The following is an 11,622-nucleotide window of genomic DNA, read 5'->3' as shown; positions in this document are numbered from 1 at the left end:
AGGTGTTGGATCCTGGGAGAAGTTCTGGGAATGTGCACCAGGTACAACACAGGATGCTCTCAAACCTGTTCTGTTGGTCTGCCTTTGCTTCATGGGTTGTGTGAGCAAACAAGAGATCAGAGGGCACAAGAGGCTGATCTGGCTCTGGCTTCTGATTCGAGTAAATAGATAAATCAAAGGATAAAGTGACCACAGCAAAATATGTTACAAAAATCCAGACTTATTTAAGTAATGAAAAGTCATGGATAGCTAGTTTAAGATTGAGAGCAGGAGAGGAGCAGAAGGCAGTGTAGTGGTGTCCCTTGGATGATAAAGACCATCTTAATGTTTTCTGATTACACTTACTAATACACTTTCTAAGTACTGGAATCAGTCTTTGCTGCCTGACATCCTGCTAACAAAGCAAGGGCATTTGACTTCTACCAAAGCAACTCAGAAGTACTAAGAGAATTTCCTACTACAGGATTTTAAATAGGATTTCTTAAAAACAGATCACTGTTTAAAAGTGAGAAGCTGGACTCTTGCCCTGGCATTTTGTGGGGCAGCAGCAGGGACACAGGGCTCTTGGAGGGGGAAAAATGAGTGGTGGACCTTCAGCTCATCCAGGATCTCCTACTTTTCACCAGCCTTGGCTTAGTCTTTCCCTGCCTTAGCTTCATCCAGATATGTGTGCCAGAAGAGCTTTAAAAGAGCAAAGCGGAAAGTCTGTCATTTGTGTTTAATACAGAACAGTTTCACCAGGTATCCTCCTTGTGCTTACGCTGAAACTCTATAAAACATCCTGTCAGTTGCAGAATATATACAAATAACATACGCTCACGGGGCTTGGGAGGATGAAATCCAGATGGAAGGGTTTTTTCTCCACAGAAAACACGGGCCAAACCTTAATGTGCTGCAGACTGGCACGGCCACCCCAGGACAGTGCCAGTTTGCTGTGGGAGAGCCCAGACACATTTTCCTGCACATTTTCCTGCTCAGGCTTCCCTCCTGCTGCCTGAGCTGCATCCACAGCACACAACAGTGTCTCTCTTACAGTTACCTGCCACGGCTGCAGAGAGCTCTCAGGGACTGTGCTTTTCATTCAGCCGAGCGTGATCCTGGGGATGTGAGCTGGGGCAGCAGCAGCATGAACAGAACTTGTGTTTATCCCCTGGGCTGTGCAGCCAGCAGCTGCTCCTATTAGCACAATTTGCATATGGCCTTGGCAAGGCTTGGAGTAAATCAACTGTTCTTCATGGGTGGGGACAGAAAATCTGTCTCCTTTGGACTTGCAGCCGTTGCTGTAACATCAAACCTGTGTTTGGGGATCCAAGAAAAAGATTGGTTAAAAAATAATGATGTTTTAAAATCTTTTAAACTTTAATTTTAAAGTAATTAAAGCCAGAAAATAAGCGGTGAAAGAAGGTGAGCAAGGAGTACCTGTGAATGTTCACAGTCAACTAAATAGAAACCTCTTCTATTTTTGGATGCTGATCTCTGCCTCTCCCCATCCTTCCATGTCCCCTGGCAATAGGGCAGTGTAGGCCCGGAGAAGCAACAAATCTAGCAATTAGTGTCAGCCTTATTAATTCATATCACACAACCTGAATAGATTATTGCTTTGCCATATAAGATCTTACTTCTGTGCAGGTGTGTGTTGGTCAAAGCCGGAAGGAGAGTTGGGATAAATGAATGGTGAGTGTTGGATGTGAGACCCTTTTGAGTCAGTTCTGCAAAGATTTTTAGGTCCTTGACTTTGGATTCAGTGGCAGTTTGGCATCTACGCAGCAACCAGGTATTTAAGCACCTCCAAGTGCTTTCTGTTTTGAGTAAAAAGGATGGGAAAAAACCAGATGTCTCCAAAGCCTGAGTGGCATAGAGGGATGAGCAGGGAATGTCTCTTCCAAGAAAGCAAGAAGAGGGTATCAAAATGAAATGAGCAGGTGGCAGATTCAAAGTAAGGAAAAAGAGATTCTTCTTAACATGTTCTGTATTTAATCTATAAAACTGCTAGGGGACACTCTGAACACTGAAACTTGAGGTAGGTTCAAAATTCAGCAAATTAAAACCACACAACAGCATTCCCATGCTTCCCACCAGGCAGGACACCTGTCACTGCCCACTGCCAGGGACTGCTCCACAGACCTTCAGCTGGGATCCCTACATCCATTCCTGATGCTCTTAGGGAGCCTAAACAGGTATTTCACAGGGCAGCTTGGAGACTTGATTAACATGGACAAATCACTTTAAAATTTTTGGATGAAAGGGGCTCCTAAGCCCAGCCCAAAACTCGCTTTGCACGACGTGCAAACGATAACCGAGCTGACAAAACTCATTAAATGCAGCACCTTTATCATAGGGGATAATCTGTGAAAATGTTGCAACACCAACTGTTGGCGAGCTACCAGCACACCATCCTCCCATTGCAGTTACAGAGCAGTGACCTGGTGATAGGCTCCTACTTGCTCAGCACCAGGCTCTCCTGGGATGATGTATTAGGAAATCCCCCACTGGCTACCTGAGGTTTTATCCCAAGGGCTTTGTGCCGGACAGGAGGGATGGGGCACTGCCCCCACAGTGGCTCTGCTGCTGTTGGGGCAAAGGCTCCAGCAGAGCTCCAACAAACACCAACAGACGTGGGCAGCACAATCGAAAAGCTGCTCTAGACACGCTGTTCAGATTACACAATTAGGACAGATGTCAGTCTTTTGAGGATTAAGGTGAGCCTGGTCGGTCTCATGCAGCTGATCTCCACTTGAAGGACATAAGGTTTGTTTTTCAGGTTTTGTTGTTACAAGCAGACATCATCAAGGTCTGGATCATCAACATTTTGTCATGGGGGGCAAGGAGATTGAAGAGGCATTTGGCATGGTGATAGCATTTTGGAAAGATTTTGTGAAAATCCAGATTTCTTGCTGCCATATGGAATAGAGGAAAACTAGGTAGATATCCCAGATTTTCTTAGAGTGAATTAAATTTTAAGTAAAGAGCCCAGTGTTTTAGCAAAATGGTCTGCATAGTCTTGTTGTTGAGCTCATAGGGAAATGTAACAAACAGCATTTTCAAGTGGTTTTCAAGACAATTTCACAAGCTTGTTCGGAGCACTTATGGAACCCTTTCTGTTTTCAGAGCTCCCAAAAACAACAAGCTTGCTAAAAAAACCCTACAGGCACTATTTTTAGTGCTGCAATGTCTAAAATAACAGCACATTGACAGGAACTCCATCAGTTCCAACAGGAAGCCACAGTGCTTGGTGGTTTATGGTCCCCCTCCAGTTCCCAACTGGCTGAGCCCAGACAGATGAGTCCAGCAGATCGTGGGTGGGCAGGAGCAGCCCCTGCCACCATGCCAGGAGGGCTGGAGCAATCCTTCCCCACTGCTGGAGTGCAGCTGCCTCTGGGCTAAAACCTAGCCTCTTTGACCACCACCAGGTCTTCAGCTCCAGCTTTCTGCTGTGAAGCCTGAGCTTGGAAAAGGAGTGTTTTCAACTGGAGTGCTCTGCCCATTTTACTCCTTTTTGACCCTCTCCTTGATTTCTCAGTGAAATGTCTCTCTGTTCTTTCTCCCATTCCTGAATTATTTTCCCAGCATTTTTTGGCAGAGAGCAGAGCCTCCCTCCAAGCACCTACTGTGGCATAAAGATATCTGCACGGGGAGTAGGACTGACACACCATTCCCATCCTGTGGCTCCCCGAGCTGCCAGCAGAGCTGCCTCTGGGCAGCATATCCATTCTCACTGTAACCCTGGTGTTCCTCCCAAAATGTAACATGAATCCAGGAGCAGCTTTGTTGAACTATAATCTGGGTCAACTGTGCCTGGTAGGTTGAAAGGTCATGCTGAAACCCCATCTGTTTTAGCTCTCCGTTGGAACCATGAAAGTACTTTAAACTTGAGATGTTCTGTAGCATTCCTAAATTATCAGTAATGTGTAGTGACACCAAGAACTGTGGTCTAGAAATGCCATGTTTCTCTCTTTTTTTTTTTTTTTTTTTTTGATCTAACTGGGTGAAGCATCAGATTTAGGAAGTAAATTCAAATCAGCTGGACATAGGTCAGTGGCTGTGTGTGGAGAGGACGGTATGGTAGGTGCCTCTGGCCCATAAAAAGCCTGTCCTACTGAGATCTGGCTCCAGGGCTTATTAAATACCAGCCATTTTTGACTAGTAAAAGACCAAACAAAATGTGCTTTTTCTCCTTTGATGATTAAAATCAGCCTGAAGTGAGTGGCATCATTTATATAAACACTTGCTTTAATGCAAGTGCTGTCCTAAGAGATTACAGCATTGCGTGCTTCCTTGTAAGGCTTTTTTGCTTTCAGGTGAAAGCAAACATAACCTGCAGACTGAGGGACAGCTTCACTCGACCAGGTTGCTCAAAGCCCTGTCCAACCTGACCTTGAAAACTTCCGAGGATGGGACAGCCAAATTTCCCTGGGCAACTGTTTCTTGGGATGTCTCCTCCTCCTGACAGCCCCTGTCAGATCTGCCTTGGGGCAGGGCAGCTCTCTGTGCCCGTGTTCCCAGCACCTCCCTGGCAGTGAGGGTTTAAAGCTGCACTATAAACCAAAGACCACACTGGTTCCTATTATTTATGGCTAACTCAGAGACGGTGACACCCTTGGCGACCTCCTCCTGCCACCTTTAACCTCTCAGCTCTGTCTGCTGCCTCCCCATCCTCACGTAACACAAAGATGAGAACCAAGCCCCTCGCTCTGGACTACGGCGCGGTAATTGAGTGGAGTCACGCTAACGACGCGGAGACGAGTCTGCAACTCATTATGAGGTTTTCTTCTCAATTAATTGTCAGAAGCAAAGGGATGTTTGATGTTTAATGTTGTCTTCTTCTTGTTAAATGCCTTCCCTTTGCCACCCATCCTCAGACACTGGGAATAGGCAGAGCTGAACAAGGCAAAGCTGCGGAGCTGTCGGTGTGTTCGTGTAAAATCCATCTCCAGCGTCCCTCTGTAACACACAGGTCTGTAGGGGACCTTGGGTTTCGGTTTGTTGACAAAATAACACTGACATCTTACTTTGAGGCACCAAATGAATCCTAAACCAGGGTTCAGGGTGGGGGATTTAGATGCTGTGTGTGTTCTCTGGGCCGGGAGAGGGATGCATCTCTTCTGATTATGAACGTGTCCTCACAGATCTGTCTTTGGACACAGGAAGACAATTCCTCTGTCTGAAAATCTTCCTTGGAGCTGATGTTTCCTCATGTGGTCTGAGCCCAGGAACAGCCCTTTGGCTGTCAGGAGTTTATGCAGGGGGAAAAAAACCAAAAACAAAGAAGGGAAACAGCAATGGTAAGGAGATTAGTGAGACTTTTAAAAGGGAGAGGAGTCAAGATGTGCCCTGTGTGACCAAATGGCAGAGATGTCATTTAAAGTGGACCAAAGGGACAGTTTGTCTGTGAAATCTTCTGCTTTTGGACTTAATTAATTTTTATTGTAAAAAATTGTGAAAACATCAGCAGTTTGTGCACTTTTTGCATCTTACAAAATCACAGATTCCTCCGGTGTTTTATAAATTCAGAGGCTTCACAAAGTGCAGGGGAACGGCTGTTAATTTTGGAGACAGGAGGATGAAGCTCAGTTCTTCATCTCAGTTCTTCATCCCTCAGTGCTGCTGAGGTCACTGCAGGAGCATCCTTTTTGTTTCCAAAACTGCACATCTCCAGGCCAGTCCTGTGGGGGAAATCCTCATCCCAGTCAGGTCAGTAGCAAATCTGTGCCTGTTCCACCTGAGCTTGGATTCAGCCTTGGTGTCCTCCATAACGCTGCTCAGGGCTGTTGGGACTCAAAATCGAGCACAACTTCAAAGACTTAAACCAATTGTAATTCAGCAAATTACTGGCAAAGCTCTGATTAAGACTTTAGGTATTTGTGGCTCCCAGCCCACTGCTGTGTCCACAGGTGGAATTGAATTGATTACAAAAAGATCTTTGGAAGGTTCATTATTTTAGATCCAGTGTTTTGAACTTTTAGGAAGATCTAATGTAGATGAGGAAGTAAATAACAATTTTATGAAAAGGTAAAATACAGATTGGGCTCTTGTAATGTGGAAATTGCCAGAGACAAAAAGTAGATAATTCTGCACTAGGCTGCATTTTAAGTTACCGATTGCACCAATTATGTAAGACAAATCTCTTAATTTGTTCTGATTTAGAAACAACAGAGATGCCATATTTCACTCAAAAAACCTAATAAAAATATGTTTGAGGTGTCCTTTCCCAGGTTTTTATAGAGAATCCCATGTTATGTTAATGACAGTTTACATTCTGCTTAACCATTTTACTGCAGCTAGAGGGGAGGTTTCTATGTGTATGTTAATACATATATATCTATCTCTATAAAGTGAATAATTTGACAATTTTTGATGTGCTGAACGGGATGGGGAGAAGGACTGATCCAGAGGAAAAGCCAGCCCTGCACATGAACCTGCCTCACTGATGGTTTTGGTGCAGTCAATAATTTCCCTCGGATGCGCTGCAGAAGTTGAGTCAGTACTGATTTGTTCAGGCCAGATGCACAAGGCAGTGGTGCTGCTGCAGCATCCAGCTGGCAGAGCTCCTGACTGCTCTGTGCTGCTCAGCACAGAAGTGCACACATCCCTGACTGTCAGAGGTGAAGGTTTAACCATCACACAGCTCAACTTCAGCTTTGCTGGGACGGTTTGGTTCTCCCTCGTGCCCAGGGAAAAGACCACACTAATGTGGATTTTCGTTTTGCTTTTTTTTCTCTCTTCTAAATTAATAGAATGTTTAAATGTGCTGTCAGGTTTGATTTCAGTTGCTGTGAAAGTTGAAGTCACTTCTTGTCTTGTCCCAAACGGTGCATCCTGTCTCTGCCTTATTGCACAAAGAGCCTCTTTTGGATGTGTCAGACCGAGCCCCCGAACTCGTGAGTGACTTTTGTTAAAACTGGGCAGCACAAACACCCTGTGCCTCATTCCAGCAACCTCCCTCTGCTTTCCTAAAGTCTCTCCCCATCCTTCAAGCACAGAAGATGCCAGAGAGCAGCAGCAAAAAGCAGGGAAGAATTTCACATGAAAAAAACACCACTGCAAGAGGTGTGCAGACCAACCCATCCCAGAATGTTGGATGAAATAATCTGTTCTTCTTTCAGGTTTATCAGACAGATAAACCATTACTTCCCGGATCCCAGGGATGTAAGGACAAGTTCAACTTGCATCATCCTTCTCAATTTCATTAGCTGGCATTTAACTTCCAGTTGGATGCATCATGTAAGTAGACAAAAAACTGTGCAAGAGACTTCCTACAAAGTCCGTATGAATTCCTGTGGGCATTCTAACATATAAGGAGCTATTGCTTCAGTTTTATAATGTTTTATTCAGGTTACAAGCAGCAATTAAAATCTGTGGGAGAACAAGGGAGAAAGAAGGGTTTTTCAGATAAAACCAGGGTAAACACATTTATTTTCTCACTGGAACCAGGAATTTGATATTTCTGTTCTTGCTGAAATTTGTTAGCACTTTGAGACAAGATTTTTCATGCAGAATCTTATAATAAGAAAAGAAATGTAAGCCCAGCATCAGGAGTCAGTAACCCACAGCTGGAGGCGCCAATGTGTTCTTGTCTGCTCCAAAATTCAGGGTAAGAGAGATGTTGGAAAGCTGCATTCAGCTCTATCTCTGCTATTCTCTTCTGAAAACAAATTAATGAGAAAACAAAATGCTGGACCTCCGAAATCACCTCTATCATCAGATTATTTCTGTCTTTTCCAGGAGTCCCAACAGCTCCTGTTGGAACTCTTCCACTAAATCACTTCCTTAAATGGTCACTGAATCAGGGGGAGACAATAAAAGATGGGTTTCAACATCCCCCCCAGCACTCCGAGGCTGGATCTGCCCCCTGCCTTGTGCCTGCTCCAACCACTGACCTCCAGGAAAAGGGAATCATCTCCCTGGGTGGGGGACACACATCTTGGAAAGACTTCTTCTGTTTGAAATTGCAGAAATGGCATTTTTAGTGAAAAAAGGGGGGCTTTGCCTGGATCTAGTTCTTAGCACATCAAATCAGCTGCCGGGTTTGGTGTCAGGGCTGAAGAAAAGTCCAGACCACAGCTCTTGCACTGCAGACAGACTCCCACACTGAGAGGTCTCCCATCACCACCAGTAACAGATGGTGAGGGTGGGATGTGTTTTGCCCACCTTCTCTCTCTCAGGACATGGTTCCGGGTTGAATTTTCTGTCTTTGCCCTTCATGCTGGTCCATTTGTGGCTGGAGAAGTTCACGGTGTGGTTTTGCTGCCACACTCACGCCGTCATTTCAACTCCTCTGGCTGTCAGGGAGGCTCATGAGGTTTGCTGGGCTCTGTTCACTCCATTATCTCTTAGCCTGGGCAGGGAGCACTGCAGGCCACGCACTGAGGGGCTTCCAAAACTAAGCCTCAAATCAAACACAGCAAATTAAGCCACGGCATATGCAACACATCATTTCAGTATTTATGTTTGCAGCCTCCAGCTCCGGTATCGGAAAGCCTGGGAGATGAGTGCAATAAATAGCCCGTTCACAGAGGAGCTGGCAAGCTTTATTATGTTTATGGTTCTGCACAAATAGTGTTGACAGAGTTCTTTTGATACAGAGATAGTTTGTGTGCTCAGATCACTGAGGAGAGCTGCACTTGGGAGGATTTGTCCCCAGCTGAGTCTGGATCTTTAGGTGCCTCTAACTCCTTGTGTGGTGTGTTTTAAACCCTGCCCTGTGGAGGGGCTTTATATAAATCAGTTTATAGTGATTTTGTGCTGCTCCTCTGAGATGGCAAACCCAGCCATACCTCTTTGCCTGGCATTAAATCACTACGATTAAGTGATAATCATTGCTGACTATTCTGAATCCTAAATGTGCCCGGTGTGCTGCAGGAAGTAAAACACGAGGAAAGCATCCCATGGAATTTCCGATCTGAGGCTTTGGTACAAGAGCCATGGAATCAATGGGAATTTTTTCCTTAATTTCAGTAGGAGCTGGATCTTGCCCAAATCGCACAAAGCAGTCTCCCACGCTCCAGAACAAATCCAGAGGCATATGGTTACTGTCAGGAGAACAGGTGGATGTTCATATGGTTTGTAAAGGAGCTGGAGACTGCTTGTTGCATTCTGATAAGAAGGTTTCTCCAGGCAACTGGAATAGAGTAAAAACAGGGAGAAGTGCAGCATGGGCAGCAGAGGCAGCAGCAGCAGGCACAGATGAGACTGGGATATGAGGGAGAGGAGAAGCCTGGCACGAAGTTATGCAGAGCTTTGTAAACAAGGAGGAAAAGCTCAGCTAAATATGAGCAAGATTTGGAGGGAAAACTCAGCACCTTTGAGAGCAAAGGGGTTCGTGGTGCTATTTTGACAGGGATGGAAGTATTTGTGGGGGATGGAGAGACCAGGATGGTCCACAGCTGAGGGCATGTTGTCATGCAGTAGATAAGAGATCTATCCAAAGGCTATCCCAAAATATTCAGTGTAGCAAACTCCAGTGCATAACTTCATAATGGGAGCCATTGTCTTCTTGCCATTTGCAAAATGAAGGCAATAAAATACAACTTTAAAAAATGAAGAATCTTGTGAGTATGAGATAATTTTTTAACTGGAACTCATTGTTTATGCATGCTCAGCAATTAAGGTTCTGTGCTGCTAAAATAGAAATGGTAATAATTTGGGAATGCTAAATCAGCACCATAGCAGTTACTCTCCGAAAGGATGTGTTCGGGAAGGTCTCAGGAGAGATAACCGAGTCTTATTGCTGTTATTTTATTAACTCAGGAGTAGTTTGAAGAGTCCTCTGAAGTATTTATCTGATAGAATTGCCAACCCCAAGGAATGATTTCTGCGTGAGCAAGGCCGTGTTTCTCCCACAGAAGGTGCTAACCAGCCACTCTTGTTAAAAACTCAGAGAGAAAACCCAGCAAAGAATCCTTTCACAGTGGTGCTGAGATGGCTCAGACGTCACTGTGTGGATATTCTTCTGTGCCCCAAGAAAAGTTTGGGATGCTTGCCTTTGAAACTAAATTTTCATTTCATTCCGGAAACGAAAGCTGCGAGCGAAGTGCAAAAGCGGATCAGCCGCGGGACTTCTCGCTGGAAGGGAACCCTGGGCTGGGCTGTCGGGGTTTGCGCGTCCCGTTCTCTCGGGGTTTGCGCATCCCGTTCTCTCGGGGTTTGCGGGTGTCGCGGGTGGCGGGGCAGCGGCGCTGGGGACCGGGATCCGCATCCCAGCGCCATTCCCGGCTCCTCCTCTGAGATGGCAAACCCAGCCATACCTCTTTGCCTGGCATTAAATCACTACGATTAAGTGATAATCATTGCTGACTATTCTGAATCCTAAATGTGCCCGGTGTGCTGCAGGAAGTAAAACACGAGGAAAGCATCCCATGGAATTTCCGATCTGAGGCTTTGGTACAAGAGCCATGGAATCAATGGGAATTTTTTCCTTAATTTCAGTAGGAGCTGGATCTTGCCCAAATCGCACAAAGCAGTCTCCCACGCTCCAGAACAAATCCAGAGGCATATGGTTACTGTCAGGAGAACAGGTGGATGTTCATATGGTTTGTAAAGGAGCTGGAGACTGCTTGTTGCATTCTGATAAGAAGGTTTCTCCAGGCAACTGGAATAGAGTAAAAACAGGGAGAAGTGCAGCATGGGCAGCAGAGGCAGCAGCAGCAGGCACAGATGAGACTGGGATATGAGGGAGAGGAGAAGCCTGGCACGAAGTTATGCAGAGCTTTGTAAACAAGGAGGAAAAGCTCAGCTAAATATGAGCAAGATTTGGAGGGAAAACTCAGCACCTTTGAGAGCAAAGGGGTTCGTGGTGCTATTTTGACAGGGATGGAAGTATTTGTGGGGGATGGAGAGACCAGGATGGTCCACAGCTGAGGGCATGTTGTCATGCAGTAGATAAGAGATCTATCCAAAGGCTATCCCAAAATATTCAGTGTAGCAAACTCCAGTGCATAACTTCATAATGGGAGCCATTGTCTTCTTGCCATTTGCAAAATGAAGGCAATAAAATACAACTTTAAAAAATGAAGAATCTTGTGAGTATGAGATAATTTTTTAACTGGAACTCATTGTTTATGCATGCTCAGCAATTAAGGTTCTGTGCTGCTAAAATAGAAATGGTAATAATTTGGGAATGCTAAATCAGCACCATAGCAGTTACTCTCCGAAAGGATGTGTTCGGGAAGGTCTCAGGAGAGATAACCGAGTCTTATTGCTGTTATTTTATTAACTCAGGAGTAGTTTGAAGAGTCCTCTGAAGTATTTATCTGATAGAATTGCCAACCCCAAGGAATGATTTCTGCGTGAGCAAGGCCGTGTTTCTCCCACAGAAGGTGCTAACCAGCCACTCTTGTTAAAACGTCAGAGAGACACACACAGTGGTGCTGAGATGGCTCAGACGTCACTGTGTGGATATTCTTCTGTGCCCCAAGAAAAGTTTGGGATGCTTGCCTTTGAAACTAAATTTTCATTTCATTCCGGAAACGAAAGCTGCGAGCGAAGTGCAAAAGCGGATCAGCCGCGGGACTTCTCGCTGGAAGGGAACCCTGGGCTGGGCTGTCGGGGTTTGCGCGTCCCGTTCTCTCGGGGTTTGCGCATCCCGTTCTCTCGGGGTTTGCGGGTGGCGCGGGGGGGGGGGGT

The 11,622-nt window shown here is 45.4% G+C and overlaps 1 protein-coding gene across 2 annotated transcripts in view; it reads left to right on the top strand.

The window, feature by feature from the left end:
• SPO11 (SPO11, initiator of meiotic double stranded breaks) overlaps nt 1-11,622 on the top strand; it is a 219,238-nt gene that overhangs the window by 102,901 nt on the left and 104,715 nt on the right. The window lies entirely within an intron of this gene.

Source organism: Corvus brachyrhynchos, unplaced genomic scaffold (genome assembly GCF_000691975.1).
Source record: "Corvus brachyrhynchos isolate BGI_N302 unplaced genomic scaffold, ASM69197v1 scaffold10, whole genome shotgun sequence".
Taxonomy (NCBI): Eukaryota; Metazoa; Chordata; class Aves; order Passeriformes; family Corvidae; genus Corvus; species Corvus brachyrhynchos.
This window is presented reverse-complemented; position numbering and strand designations above follow the sequence as displayed.